Source organism: Dreissena polymorpha, chromosome 15, assembly GCF_020536995.1.
Source record: "Dreissena polymorpha isolate Duluth1 chromosome 15, UMN_Dpol_1.0, whole genome shotgun sequence".
NCBI lineage: Eukaryota > Metazoa > Mollusca > Bivalvia > Myida > Dreissenidae > Dreissena > Dreissena polymorpha.
Window position 1 is genome coordinate 3,354,451 of NC_068369.1, and position 15,189 is coordinate 3,369,639.

The 15,189-nt window shown below is 39.0% G+C and overlaps 2 protein-coding genes across 3 annotated transcripts in view; both read left to right on the top strand.

Annotated features, from left to right (window-relative positions):
- LOC127860781 (titin-like) overlaps window positions 1–15,189 on the top strand; it is a 218,787-nt gene that overhangs the window by 155,851 nt on the left and 47,747 nt on the right. The gene's annotated exons all lie outside the window — the stretch shown is intronic.
- LOC127860034 (hemicentin-1-like) overlaps window positions 1–15,189 on the top strand; it is a 103,050-nt gene that overhangs the window by 40,114 nt on the left and 47,747 nt on the right. The gene's annotated exons all lie outside the window — the stretch shown is intronic.

A 15,189-nucleotide genomic window follows, 5' to 3' on the forward strand; every position in this document is an offset into this window, starting at 1 on the left:
ATCACCTATCCAGGGGGATCCACCCACTCAGAGACGCCCTCCTGTGGCTACCAGGGGGTCCTCCCCGTCCACCACGTTGACCGACGGTGCTAGCGACACCACCTGTAGTGGTCCTACACTGTCGGACGACTCCATGTTTGATATCACGGGGAGAGACTCTCTGGTGTCAGTGCACTCCAGTATATTGGAGAACCTTTCTATCTCTGGTATCTGTGAAATAGAGGAGGAACCCCGAGTTAGTGTCCCCCCTAACCGTCCCAGAATGGTCGACTACCAGACATCCCCAATGAGCTCCCCTTCCGACAACACCAGCAGACGTAACTCGTTTGCTGGGGACTCATTTATTAAAATCAAGGATCCGCCAGCAACAGGTCCCACCTATAGGAAAATATATCTCAGCGAGCTGGCGGATCTTGTTGCTGAGATAATATTTAAGGACCAGAAAAGGCCCACTGGGAGTCGAGTTATATCTTTCATTTATAATAAAATTGATTCTCGATTCAAAAATTGCAGAGAATCAAGAACAAAGGTTATCCCCCCTGATAAAATTGTAACAAATAAAATCCATTCTGGAACTGGGGATCCTTCATTAGTAGTAGCAGATCCAGGATGCCCCCCCCCCCCCGGCCAGCGGTACCCTCCCCGCAAATAAGAAACACGTTCGGCTTGCCAGGACCCCCGCGAAACTCAAAGGGGCCTGTGCAGGCCATAAACTAGGAGTTAAATCTCCTCACCACTCAATTAATCAGATTAAACGCAAGTTAATTTCGCACCACTATGGACAGTAACCTGCAAATAATATCATTCAATGTTGGTGGTCTTTCCGCCAACAAATTTACTGAATTAAAATATTTTATTGACTGCAACCTTAATACCCATATCATATGTTTACAGGAAACTAAATTTTCAAATATTTCTGTAAAACAAATACCAGGGTATAACTGCGAATTTAAGAATTATGTTACTTCAAACCTAAATATTGCTGGTGGTCTTGCCATATATATTAAAAATACAATTAATTATGAACATCTGGGAGTGAACAACAAATTTAAACCTGATGGTAGCACTGCTATTGAGGCATTAGCAATTAAATTGGTTATTGACAAGAACCGGCCTCTTATCCTGGTCAACTTATATTCAAGAGGATGTGATCTTGAAACCCTGAACGGCCTCTTTAAGGAATTAAGGACCATTAAAGGACCCTTTGATGTAATATTCACAGGCGACTTTAATGCACATCACCCTGCTTGGGGTTCCATAAATTCAGATGCAGAAGGTCGGGCGGTAATAGAATGGTTGGACGAGCAAGATCTTATACTGCTCAATGACGGTTCTCCAACCAGGCTTAACCCCACTGGTTTAAACTCCCACATTGACCTTACTGCTGTTAATGCCAGGATGGCAAGTGCGTCTGCATGGGCAACTGTTAAAGATACCATGGGATCTGATCACCTCCCACAACAGGTTACCCTGCTCAACTATATTGCACAGGGAACTGAGGCCCAATGCTCAGGGGAGCAAAAGTTTTTATTGGATAAAGCTAATTGGGCTCAGTTTAGGGACCTCTGCTCAGATCTCTCCCTTGCAGATGTTCACTCCCAGGATCCAAATCTGTTTTGTATTAACTTAGCCAGCAGGATACTGTCCATAGCGGAATGTAGCATACCGGTCTCCTCCGGCAAGGTCAAAGCCAGAAATAGGGTCCCGTGGTGGAATGAGGCGTGCTCCAATGCGGTACAGGATCGTAAAAATGCTTTAAAAATTCTTAAAAAGAACCCCGCTGAGCATAATCTTCTTAATTATAGGTCCCTTGAAAATCAGGCAAAGCGGGTTATTTTGGACGCAAAAACTCAAAATTGGAAAGAATTCTGTGATTCAGCTATCATTAATAAGAAAAATACTAGGGATTTTTGGCAAAAAATTCACAGAATTAAAGGAAATTCATTCACCCCTGTACCGCTACTTAAATACAAAGGCGAAATTGCCACTACCCCAAGGGACAAGGCTCAATTTTTGGTACGACATTTCCAATCTGTCTCCAGTGACTCAAACCTTCCCGTTGAAACTCTGAATTATCAAAAGCGGTTTGAGACTGAGCACCGAAATATTTTAAATGAGCCTGGGGATAATAGCACGCCTCTCAATTTACCTTTCACTATTACAGAATTATTAAGTGCCATTAACAGCAGGAGCAACACCGCCACGGGGCCTGACAAAATAGCATATTTAATGTTTAAAAATATGCCAGCCATAACTCTAAAAATCTGGCTTAACCTATTCAATCAGGTGTATAGGACAGGCAGGATACCACCCGAGTGGAAGCAGGCCACAGTGATTCCAATTCCTAAACCTGGTAAAGACAAAAATGATCCAAACTCATATCGACCAATAAGTCTAACATCACATGCAGGTAAATTACTAGAAATAATGGTCAAAAATAGATTAGAACACTTATTGGAATCAAATAACATACTAAACCCCTTCCAGTCTGGCTTTAGGAAGGGGCGATCTACTCTTGATCAGCTAGCTAGATTACAACATGATATTCTTTCTGCAAAAAATCAAGGGCAATCAGTATTAGCAATTTTTTTGGACCTTCAGGCCGCCTTTGATTTAACATGGACCTTCGGCATACTAAAAAAGCTAGCTGACTATGGAATCACTGGATACTGTTTCCACTACCTCAGAGCATTCCTAGAGGGCCGTAAAATCCAGGTCAGGGTCGATGGGGAGTTATCAGAGGTAGCCATAACTGATCGCGGAACCCCTCAGGGGTCTGTAATATCCCCAACTCTGTTCTCCCTCATCGTAAACGGTCTACCTGATGCCGTAAAAGACTCAGGAATGGTTATCTCCCAGTTTGCCGATGACTCAGGCACTTGGTTAAAGGGGTCTAACATGTTACGCCTGCAAAAGAGGGCTCAAGCAGGCTTAGACTCCATATGGAAATGGGCAATTGAATGGGGATTCAAAATTTCTCCAACCAAAACAGTAGGAGTACTATTTGGCGAACAATTTCAGCACTCTTTGGACTTAAATTTAGGCGGCACCAAAATTATCTTTGAAAAAGTGGTGAAATTTCTAGGTATGTACCTAGATAAACAGTTAACTTTTACTCACCACTTTAAATATTTGGCAGAAAGGTGCGAAAGGGACCTAAATTTAATGAGAATGTTAAGAGGCACAGGTTTCGGATCAGATAAAAATAGCCTCTTAACACTCTACAAGTCCCTTATACGTCCAAAGCTAGATTATGGAGCCCAAATCTATGCATGTGCTAAGCCAAACGCCCTAAAAATGGTTGATGCCATTCAACACAAGGCCCTAAGGATAGCTCTGAGAGCCCTAAACTGTACACCGGGTGCACTGCTAGAGGAGGAGGCCTGTGTGTTACCTCTTGACTTGCGTAGAAAACAACAGTCCCTCAATTTCTGGGCCAGGGTTAAGTCTCGGCATGGTTCAAACCCCGTAAACAAACTTGTCGGGACTGGCACCTTCGTCAAGGGGAAAATACTTAAGCGTAAGCATGTCGCCCTACCTTTTGGTGCGAGTATTAGGACCCTGGTTGAGGATGCCGGTCTCGACAAGGTACATGTAGCAGACCTGAGGCCCTCCAAGGCCCCCCCCTGGACGCTTGGACCCATTGATGTTGACCTATCACTCTCTAATAAAATAACGAAAACTGACTTGCCACAACTCATCAAGTCAGAAGCTCTCTCTCTTATAGATAATATGTATGCTGAGCATCAAAAAATCTACACTGACGGCTCCAAATGCCCTAACTCTGGTTTGGTAGCCAACTATTTTGTAATCCCTTCAAAAAACATTAGTAAAAAGCACAGGCTCAGCAACAATCTCTCTTTTTTTACAGCAGAACTTTTGGCAATTAAATTCTCTCTGTGCTGGATATTGGTCAATAAACCTACTAAAACTGCTATTTTATCAGACTCAATGTCATCTCTTGAGTCCATAAAAAACAGAAATAGCAGATCTAGGCCTGATATTTTAGCTAGCATTTTGGAACTTCATCAACAGTGCCTAGATAAATCTTTAAAGGTCACATTAGTATGGTGTCCAGCACATGTCAACATCAGTGGGAATGAACAGGCCGACAGGGGGGCCAAAGAGGGCCTCTTGAGGGGGGCCGTAGATGTTGGGGAACCCCTGGCACCTTCTGAGATCTACTCCCTGACAAAGAAATTTGTTTTGGGCGAGTGGAATCTCCGGACCGACAATTTGTCTTCCCGTCGACATACTTTTACTAGACCTGCGAAAACCCTCAGGCCGCCTGACAGATACTCAGCAAGCATTGTGCTTGACAGAGCCATCACGCGCCTGAGGATGGGAACCACCCTATTACCCGGTGGCGCAGGAAAGTATGTCCTCGGTATAGACCCTGCATGTCCTAGGTGCCAGGAACCTCTCACTGCGCCCCACATGCTGCTACACTGTTCTAACCATAAGGCGCAGAGGGACCACCTTGAAGCTGCATTGCACTCCCATGGACTAGTTTTTAACCTTACCAACGTTCTAGACCCCAAGGGAGCAGCTAGGGGCCCGGTCTTCTCTGCCCTCGCCAAATACTTACTAGATTGTCAAATAACTGACAAAATCTAGGTCATTGGGGGAGGGAGAGCAGCCAACACCCACCTAATTATACAGTCTTGTTACTGTTTTCTTTTAAAAATGTGTAATCTCTGCACAAACCTGATGTAATCAAATAATTGTGTTGGATTTGTGTCGCTTTTACACAACCTTTATTTTAGTTTTTAATGGGTTTATTGTTCTACCCCGCCCTTTCTAAATCAGGCCAATGGCATTGACCTGGTCTTCTTTATTTTAATACATTTTTTATGAGAGCATGACGTTAGTCCACCATTTACATTTTTCAGTTTTTTAATATAATCATATTTTATGGCATTTCTTACTACAAGAAAGGACGAGGCTGTCCAGTAACCTGGGATTGTTGGCTGCATTGCACCCCCTCCCTTCCTCTTTGACACCCCACCCTTTCCCCTTCAAACTCGAAGAACCATGTCGGACTGGAGTGCACGGTGCAGGGCCTTATACCATTATAAACACCTATTTAGCCCTATCTAGGACAAAGTATTGTCGACCTTGTTGAAAGTACTAATCTTGTACCTTGGAGTACATTAAGGATTATTATAACTGCTATCTTGTGTAGCAATTTCCTTATTTTTGTGAAAACTGCTATTTTATATAGCAAATTGCCTTAATTTTATTATTATTGCATTAACTCATGTTAAAATTGCTACTTTTATAGCAAATATCCTAATTTTTATATTAAATTGCTATTTTATATAGCAAATTGCCTCGGTTTTACTGTCTAATTGTCATTTTGGATACCATATAAGGTACTTTAGTATTATTTCCTCCAATGTTATCATCAGTATACTAATAATATTGGATAGATTAGAGCTTTTAGGGTTTATCTTAACGTATCTAGGTAATATTTGGTCTTTTTACCATTTTACATCTTACCATTATCAATTTTCCTTCAATAGTATACAAACTATTTTTCATTTACCGTGCACTCCCTCTGGTCCAGGGGAAACAACCATTGTAGACTTCATCATCACAATTACCTCCCTTAGTACAACTGAGTGACACCACCCCTGCTGGCTCTTCTTTTCCCCCACCCACATCGGCCTACACTTCCATAAAATCTCTCCTTCTTTCAACCCTCCAGGGTGGCAACATGTATTTTAAATATATAAATGCATATAGTCCTGTACATATTGTAAATAATGTACATCTTGTACAAATTTAGCTGTCTGTCTTATTTTTAACTGTAAAGTACATTGTCTTACCCTTAATTTTTATGTGGCCCTATGAAGGTGACCGTTTGGAGACACGTAAGTTATTGCCCTTAACATATAAGGGTTTATTACTAAACCCACTTTTAAATATTGTTTTAATGCCACTCTGGGGGGATCTCTCTTTCCCATAGCCCAATCCTCCTTAAGTTCCATACAGACAGGGTCTTATGTTGGAGCATTACGGCTATATTCCCTGTCTGCAAGTGTTCAACATTGAGCCACATACATAAACTTGTACTCATTAATTTTTTATCAACTCAATACTCAATTGCAATATTAATATATAATTGAGAGTTACACACTCTATGTGATATCATATATTGTCTTTTTTTCTTTTTTTCCTTTCCTTCTCATATAATTGCATTTGCACATGCAACTTCACTCTACATTTGAGAGCTGTTAAATCAGGCTCTGGCATCCCTATTAATAAATGTTCTTAGATATAAACATATCTCTCTTATGATTAGATCTTGTTGTTTGGCGTTTAGTTTAAACTTTAAACATACACATAAAAATGGTACTTGACTATGCATGTAAACATATTGTGGCAATGTTCAACCACTTTGTGATCTGGAAAACCCTCAAATATTATTATTTTGTTACACAAACATATTACACATCTGTGTATTCCTTTTTCTATAATTAATATATTAAAATAGTCCTATTTGGATTCAAATTTTTAAACCACAGATCACAAAGTCTAAAGACTCCAACAAACCCATTGCAGTATATACTGAACAGTGGGTCTGGTAATGATGCTGCCACATACAAAAGTATGTGTGTTTTCACCATCTTTACTTATAAAAATTGGGCTATTCTTTCTCTCTCTCCTCCTTAAAAAACAATACAAAGAATAACATACAATAACAACATCATATGAATGATATAAATTAATAATAAGTACAGTTACGTAACAAAACATAGTAATCTAATACTATAAAACAACTCCAAGTTCTTTTGGATTAACTCATTCTTTTTTCTTTCATTTATATTTTTGCATATAAACCATTATTGTTTACATTTTTCTTAAAAGTACAAAGTCAGCCGTGGGAAAATCTATTTTAAAACGGATTGACCTACTGGCAATCCTTAATAAGAAATTTCGGCCAATCAGCGCCATCGTTATATAAGCGCATCAACCAATTAAAACGCCGCTTTTTTAACCGCGTTAGGCCTATTCACTGTATAGCACTGCGTCTTTTTAACGCTTCATATAAGGGTTATATATTTTTAAACCAATAGATTTTTATTAAGGCACCGCACCAACACTGCAAAGTTTTATATTTATACCAATGGTACAGCCCAGTAAAATCGGGCTGTCCATTTTATGGCCGTTTTCGGCTTTTTATGCAGAGTTCTATGTTAAGCAGTGTGCTCAGGCAATGGTTTTTAACCGAAGTCCCGAGGGTAAATAACCCCAATAGTCAGTCAGTCGGCTCTCTTATTGAAGTAGTTTTCATCCGCTCTTCACCAAACTTGGTCAGAAGTTGTATCTAGACAATATCTAGGTCAAGTTTGAATATGGGTCATGATGGGTCAAAAACTAGGTCACGGGGTCAGTTAGTGCATTCCAAGGATTTAGCATGGTGTCCGCTCTCTAATTGAAGTACTTTTCATCCGATTTCACCAAACTTGTTCAGAGTTTGTATCTTGACAATATCTAGGTCAAGTTCGAATTTGGGTCATGCCGGGTCAAAAACTAGGTCACGGGGTCACTTAGTGCATTTCAAGGATTAAGCATGGTGTCCGCTCTTCACCAAACTTGGTCAGAAGTTGTATCTAGACAATATCTAGGTCAAGTTCGAATATGGGTCATGTCGGGTCAAAAACTAGGTCACCGGGTCAGTTAGTGCATTTCAAGGATTTAGCATGGTGTCCGCTCTCTAATTGAAGTAGTTTTCATCGGATTTCACCAAACTTGTTCAGGTTTTGTATCTTGACAATATCTAGGTCAAGTTCGAATATGGGTCATGCCAGGTCAAAAACTAGGTCACGGGGTCAGTTAGTGCATGTCAAGGATTTAACATGGTGTCCATTCTCTAATTGAAGTAGTTTTTATCCGATCTTCACTAAACTTCGTCAAAGTTGTATCTAGACAATATCTAGGTCAAGTTTGAATATGGATCATGCCGGGTCAAAAACTAGGTCAAAGGGTCACTTAGTGCATTTTAATGATTTAGCATGGTGTCTGCTCTCTAATTCAAGTTGTTTTCATCCGATCTTCACCAAACATGGTCAGATGTTGTGTCTAAATAATATCTAGGTCAAGTTCAAATATAAGTCATGCTGGGTCAAAAACTAGGTCATGTGGTTGCATTTCAAGCATTTGGCATGGTGACCGCTCTCTTATTGAAGTAGTTTTCATCCGATCTTCACCAAATTTGGAAAGAAGTTGTGTCTAGATGATATGTAGGTCATGTTCAAATATGGGTCATGGTAAAGTTATCAAGTTGTCCAAAACCATCAAATGGGCGTATCTTGTGACAGTTTGGCATTGTTGTTTTTTATGGTGGTTGGGGGGGGGGGGGGGGTCCGATATGCTTGATATTGCAGATACATTTGGTGATAGAGTGTTTAGGCATACTTGCTTGCATTAAGACATTAAACTGTAACTTTGTAATTCATCTTGTTATTTAAATATAACTTACCACAAAAGTTCAGCCCCACAAGACGGCATGTCATGTGTAATACCTGACTCCTACCTCAAGTGACACAGGCACACAATAAATGTGTGCATAAGTCGCTTTCTGGACTGTAACCTCACCATCCATCTTTCAATGAGTAAAAAATAACAGGCCAGTTGTAAATTTCACAGGCCTCAATTTAAGTGTTTTAGCTAGGTGGGCGTAGAGGCATTGCAAAGTAAATTCAAAAAAGGATTTTCAACGCATCAAGAAACTGCAAAACATAGCTTCATTACACATATTAACGTTTATATTAATAATTCAGTCAAAGTTATTGATGTATTAACCTAAGATGATTTTATATATTAACTATGTTTACCGTTCAATATCCTCCATTTCACTAACATTCTATTACAATAAACTGTATTGAGTGACAAACATTATAAGCATAATATGCACATGAATCTGATTATAAACAGATCCACTAACATATAAATCAAACCATGTTTGTCTTTTTCTTTTGCGATCGACAATTTTGTCATATGTATTTTTACGTGCAAGTAGATTGAAGTCCAATTTACAAATACTCGTTCATTGACATTCAGTACATAAACTTCTAATAAAATTGTATTATTTGTATCTAAAACGTATTCTTCATCGTTGAATGACAAGCGGTTTACATCAATCCATATAAATTATATAATGTCCGTCGTTAATTGGATAGTTATTTGTAATTTTTGCTGAGCTTCTTAGTTTATTTTTATTTATCTTGGAAGCACTTTTATGTGCAATACAATGTAAAATCGTATAGGTCAGCCTTCGTTCGCAACAACTCAAGACAATCTGGTAACGTTTTGAATCATTCTCAGAATTTATCAATGCTGCAGTGTTCTTATGTCGGTTGTTACAAAATTTGACGAGAATGTTTTTGTTTTTTTTCCAATAATATCATGAACCGGTAATTGCGAAATTATGTTGTTGTGAAAATTGCAAGATGTTTACAATCTTTGAAAGCAAAAATTACAGAACAGTAAGTCCGACAATAATGCATTTCACCGTGTCTGTTTGAGTATCGTGTGGCTATCAAGCTAGAGTTTTGCTTGGAACATTCGCTTCTCACCTATATGTCTCTACAGTCTCTACAGTAGTGCTTGGAACATTCGCTGACTTGGTTTAACCCCACTCAGTACATGTGATTTTAGTTGTTGCTCACATACTTGAAATGTTGGTTACAACGACTCAAGTGGTCGTTGTTGGCCCAGGTATTATTTAAATTACCCCGGATACTCTTAAGTATATGACAATGAACCATGGGTACAGAAAATACAGTCAAACCTAAATTCAGCTGTCAGTCAAGGGAAATTACCAAAGTGACCGTTGTCCACAGGTGACCGTTGAATTCGGATCACAATTTTAAGATGGTTTGTTAGTTGGTAGTATTGCTACGTCGTTAACCCACCCAGTTGTTTGCATACGGTGTTAAACAAATGCTCATTGCCGTTAACTAAGCATAATAACAGAATTTACGTACATTGAAAAATACAGAATAATATCTTATAGATTGATTTAATTTCATATTGTTATTAAACTAAAGCAATGACTTTATCAACGCTAGTATAATTGTTTACTCATGCATCTTGAATATTCAATAAATAAAACTTGTCACGTGCCGTTGACGTCACGTCCGTACAAGTCTAAAAAGCGGATTCACTTGCATAAACCGATAGTACGGTTATATTGTACTGTTCTAATAAGAAAAAGACGCAAAAAGTTTGTTAAAATTTATTCGTACGCAAACATCACACAAAACGCATTTTAATTCAACAACCTCATACAAAATACAACGCTTCAAACTCACATTTGCATTCGATTCATACTCCTACATAATTTCTCGCTTATGCTTAAGCACACGCTGCACTTGCGTACGTCCAACACAGAGCTCACTTGCTATTACATGCAAACTTTTTCCAGATTCGAACAGTTTCAAACACTTGACTCACTCCTCTAATGTGAGGAACTTACGTTCACCACTCATTGTTATTCCGTGATTTATTATTCCAATTGCTTTTAAAAGTGTTGTGAACGCTAGAAAGCTCTTTCAAAGAATGATCCGAAAATGTTATTTTAAAATCGATACTCAATATTGTAAGTACAATGTACCAATAAGCGGTCATTTAATTAGCGATTATTACTTTAAACGTGTCAAAAACTCTGACATATTTTCTGTTGAAGAAACCCCACAATTATCCCGGGAAAAGAAACCTTCTCAACACCTTATTATTTGTTTACTCGCAGCGGGCCGCTTTTATAATATCAAAGGCAATTACCGCTATCAAACGCTTTAACTGCAAAATAGGCGGACAAATGATGTGCAGTGTTTTTAATTTTCGCGACTCGAGACGATTGACGCGTGACCGTTGATTTCAGTTCAAATATGAATTTCGGAGTTGAATATAGTGGCCGTTGGACGTTATGGAAAGGTGGCCGTTAAATTCAGGTGTAATATAGAGTGTTTTTCGTTGGGGGGATTCCAGACTGACCGTTGTCTGCAGGTGTCCGGTAAATTCAAGTGGCCGTTAGGTCAGTTTCGACTGTATACTAAAAAGTACCAGGCCATACATTTTATGTCCCCGGTAGGGTGGCATATAGCAGTCACACTGCATGTCTGTCTTTCTGTCTGTCTGTGCAGCATCTGTTTCAGATTTTTTTTCCTAAACACTTTTAGATAGTTACTTTATGTGTGAGTCTACCTCATTACCTGCATGACTAACAGATCAAGTTTGAGTTTTGTTCCTGGTCCATTCATTTTTGGGAAGTTAGAAATTTTAGAATAACATTAGAATTACAGTTTTCTAGACCTTTTCCTAAACGCCTTCAGATATTTATCTGAATGTTGTTATGTGAGTCTATCTACATGACTTACAGATCAAGTGGAGTTTGGTTTGGGTCCATTGATTTTTGAACAAGTAACATGCCTTGTGCTTAGAAATTTTCTCTAGAATAACAGTTTTTAAGACTTCTAACCTCATTGCTTGCAGATATTGACCTCATTTTGTGTGTGTGAGTTTACCTTTATGCCTTACAGTTCAAGTTAGAGTTTTTTCTGGTTAGTTGATTTTTTTTACAAAGTAAAGGACCTTGAACGGGTATTTTCTTTAAAAGAACACGTTTCAGCAATTTTTTCAAAACTTACAGATTCTGACTTTTTTATTTTTGGTGGGTGTGTCTAACAACATGACTAACAGGTCATGTTTGAGTTTCAAATAAAAACAATTCTGAAACACTTTCAAATATTTCCCAGATCATTGGTGTGTGAGTCTACCTTCATGACTTTCAGATCAAGGCTGAGTTTTGTACTGGTCCATTGATATTTGAGGAAGCTACCATCCTTTGAGCTGCTACAATCTGTATTGTGCGACCAACAATAACCTCCACTTGTCCAACTAACAGAGGAACAGTTTTACGTCAATACTGACATATCCCAACAACTGTAGCCCTGTAACCCATGCGCCACAATGTTTTTATTAGCTCATCTATTTTTTGAAAAAAAATTATGAGCTATTGCCATCACCTTGGCGTCGGCGTCGGCGTTGGCGTCCGGTTAAGTTTTGCGTTTAGGTCCACTTTTCTCAGAAAAGATATGTGCCCTTTTTATACTTAGAAAATTGAAAATTTTGGTTAAGTTTTGCGTTTAGGTCCACTTTTCTCAGTAAGTATCAATGCTATTGCATTCAAACTTGGTACACTTACTTACTATCATGAGGGGACTGGGCAGGCAAAGTTAGATAACTTTGGCGTGCATTTTGACAGAATTATGTGCCCTTTTTATACTTAGAAAATTGAAAATTTTGATTAAGTTTTGTGTTTAGGTCCATTTTATTCCTTAAGCATCAAAGCTATTGCTTTCATACTTGCAACACTTACTAACTATCATAAGGGGACTGTGCAGGCAAAGTAATGTAACTCTGACTGGCATTTTGACAGAATTATGTGCCCTTTTTATACTTAGAAAATTGAAATTTTGATTAAGTTTTGTGTTTAGGTCCACTTTATTCCTACAGTATCAAAGCTATTGCTTTCATACTTGCAACACTTATGAACTATCATAAGGGGACCGTGCAGGCAAAGTTATGTAACTCTGACTGGCATTTGGACAGAATTATGGGCCCTTTATACTTAGAAAATTGAAAATTTGGTTAAGATTTATGTTTTGGTCCACTCCACCCCTTAAGTATCATAGATATTGCTTTCATACTTGGAACACTCACAAACTATCATAAGGGTACAGGAAAAGGACAAGTTGCATAACTCTGGTTGTCATTGTTAGGGAATTATGGCCCTTTTTTGACTTAGTAACTTTTAATATATGGTTAAATTTTGTATTTCGATCCACTTTATATCTTAAGTATCAAGGCTATTGCTTTCAAACTTCAAATACTTTCATGCTATCATGAGGTTACTGTACCTGGCAAGTTGAATTTTACCTTGACGTTTGAATGACCTTGACTCTCAAGGTCAAATTATTAAATTTTGCTAAAATTGCCATAACTTCTTTATTTATGATTAGATTTGATTGATACTTTGACGAAACTACTCTTACCTGACATACCACAATAGACTCCACCCAAACCATCCCCTGTGCCCTCCCCCCCTCCCCCCCTCCGCCCTCCCCCCCCCTAATTTTTTTTTTTTTTTTTTAAGATCATCTCACAAATGACCACCACACCCTCACACTATACCCCCACCCCACCCCACCCCCCCACCCCCAATATTTTTTTTTTATTTTTTTTTTTTTTTTTTTAAGATCATCTAACAAATTACCACCACACCCTCACACTATACCCCCCCCCATTATTTTTTTTAAAACGGTTATGTTTGAAATACCGTCCAACCATCGCACCCAAAAAATACCCCCCCCCCATCGTCCCCCCCCCCCCCCCCCCGCCCCCGATTTTTTTTTTTTTTTCGCTTTTTTGGAAGATAATGTATGTAATAAATGTCCACAACCCCACACTATACACCCCTCTTCAATCCACCCCTCCCTCCTTTGTGATTGAAAATGAGAGTCCCTTCACCTTTGAAAAGAAAATAGATGAGCGGTCTGCACCCGCAAGGCGGTGCTCTTGTTAAGCATTATTATTATTATGCCCCCCTTCGAAGAAGAGGGGGTATATTGCTTTGCTCATGTCGGTCTGTCGGTCAGTCTGTCGGTCTGTCGGTCCGTCAACCAGGTGGTTGTCAGACGATAACTCAAGAACGCTTGGGCCTAGGATAATGAAACTTCATAGGTACATTGGTCATGACTCGCAGATGACCCCTATTGATTTTGAGGTCACTAGGTCAAAGGTCAAGGTCACTGTGACCCGAAATAGTAAAATGGTTTTTGAATGATAACTCAAGAACGCATACGCCTAGGATCATGAAACTTCATGGGTAGATTGATCATGACTTGCAGATGACCAATATTGATTTTGAGGTCACTAGGTCAAAGGTCAAGGTCACAGTGACCCGAAATAGTAAAATGGTTTCCGGATGATAACTCAAGAATGCATACACCTAGGATCATGAAACTTCATGGGTAGATTGATCATAACTCGCAGATGACCCCTATTGATTTTGAGGTCACTAGGTCAAAGGTCAAGGTCACGGTGACCCGAAATAGTAAAATGGTTTTCGGATGATAACTCGAGAACGCATACGCCTAGGATAATGAAACTTCATAGGTAGATTGATCATGACTTGCAGATGACCCCTAGTGATTTTGAGGTCACAAGGTCAAAGGTCAAGGTCACGGTGACCCGAAATCGTAAAATGATTTTCGGATGATAACTCAAGAACGCTTTTGCCAAGGATCATGACACTTCATAGGTACATTGATCGTGACTCACAGATGACCCCTATTGATTTTCAGGTCACTAGGTCAAAGGTCAAGGTCACAGTGACAAAAATCGTATTCACACAATGGCTGCCACTACAACTGACAGCCCATATGGGGGGCATGCATGTTTTACAAACAGCCCTTGTTTTATTAAGCATTCAAATTTAAAGCCCATGCTTTCCCCAAGGATGAATGATATGATGAATTACATGAATTCTTTTTATGCCCCCGGATCAAATGATCGGGGGTATATTGTTTTTGGCCTGTCTGTCAATGTGTCTGTGTGTCTGTCCCAAAACTTTAACCTTTTGCAATATTGAAGAAAGCAACTTGATATTTGGCATGCATGTGTATCTCATGGAGCTGCTTCCTTCAAGGTTAAAGGTAAAAAATAATACAAAAATAATAAAAACATTCAAAGCGGCGCATTAGGGGGGATTGTGTTTCTGACAAACACATCTCTTGTTTTTGCATGCTTTACATGAAATGCATGTGGACCGTTAATCTGTTGCCAGAAAATTACCAAAATTGTCAGAAAAGTATAGTGCTATGCAACCCATGCTCCTTATCATAATGACACTTTCTCTTTTGAATGCTAGATTCAGCTTTTCAATGACCCAGATTATTTGATTGCGCAATAGTAAAATGGCGTCAATTTTCTTTTCTTTTTGGTACTTTTATTGGCTTGCAATATTTCATTCTCCTTTTTTTCATTTAAAAAAACAGCCTGAGGTTTATACATGGGGTCGCGCTATACATTAGAAAAGTTGGTATATTCACTCACAATTGTCATAAGCATGTAAACAAATGAATGCACACAACATAACCACCTTGTACACACATATAA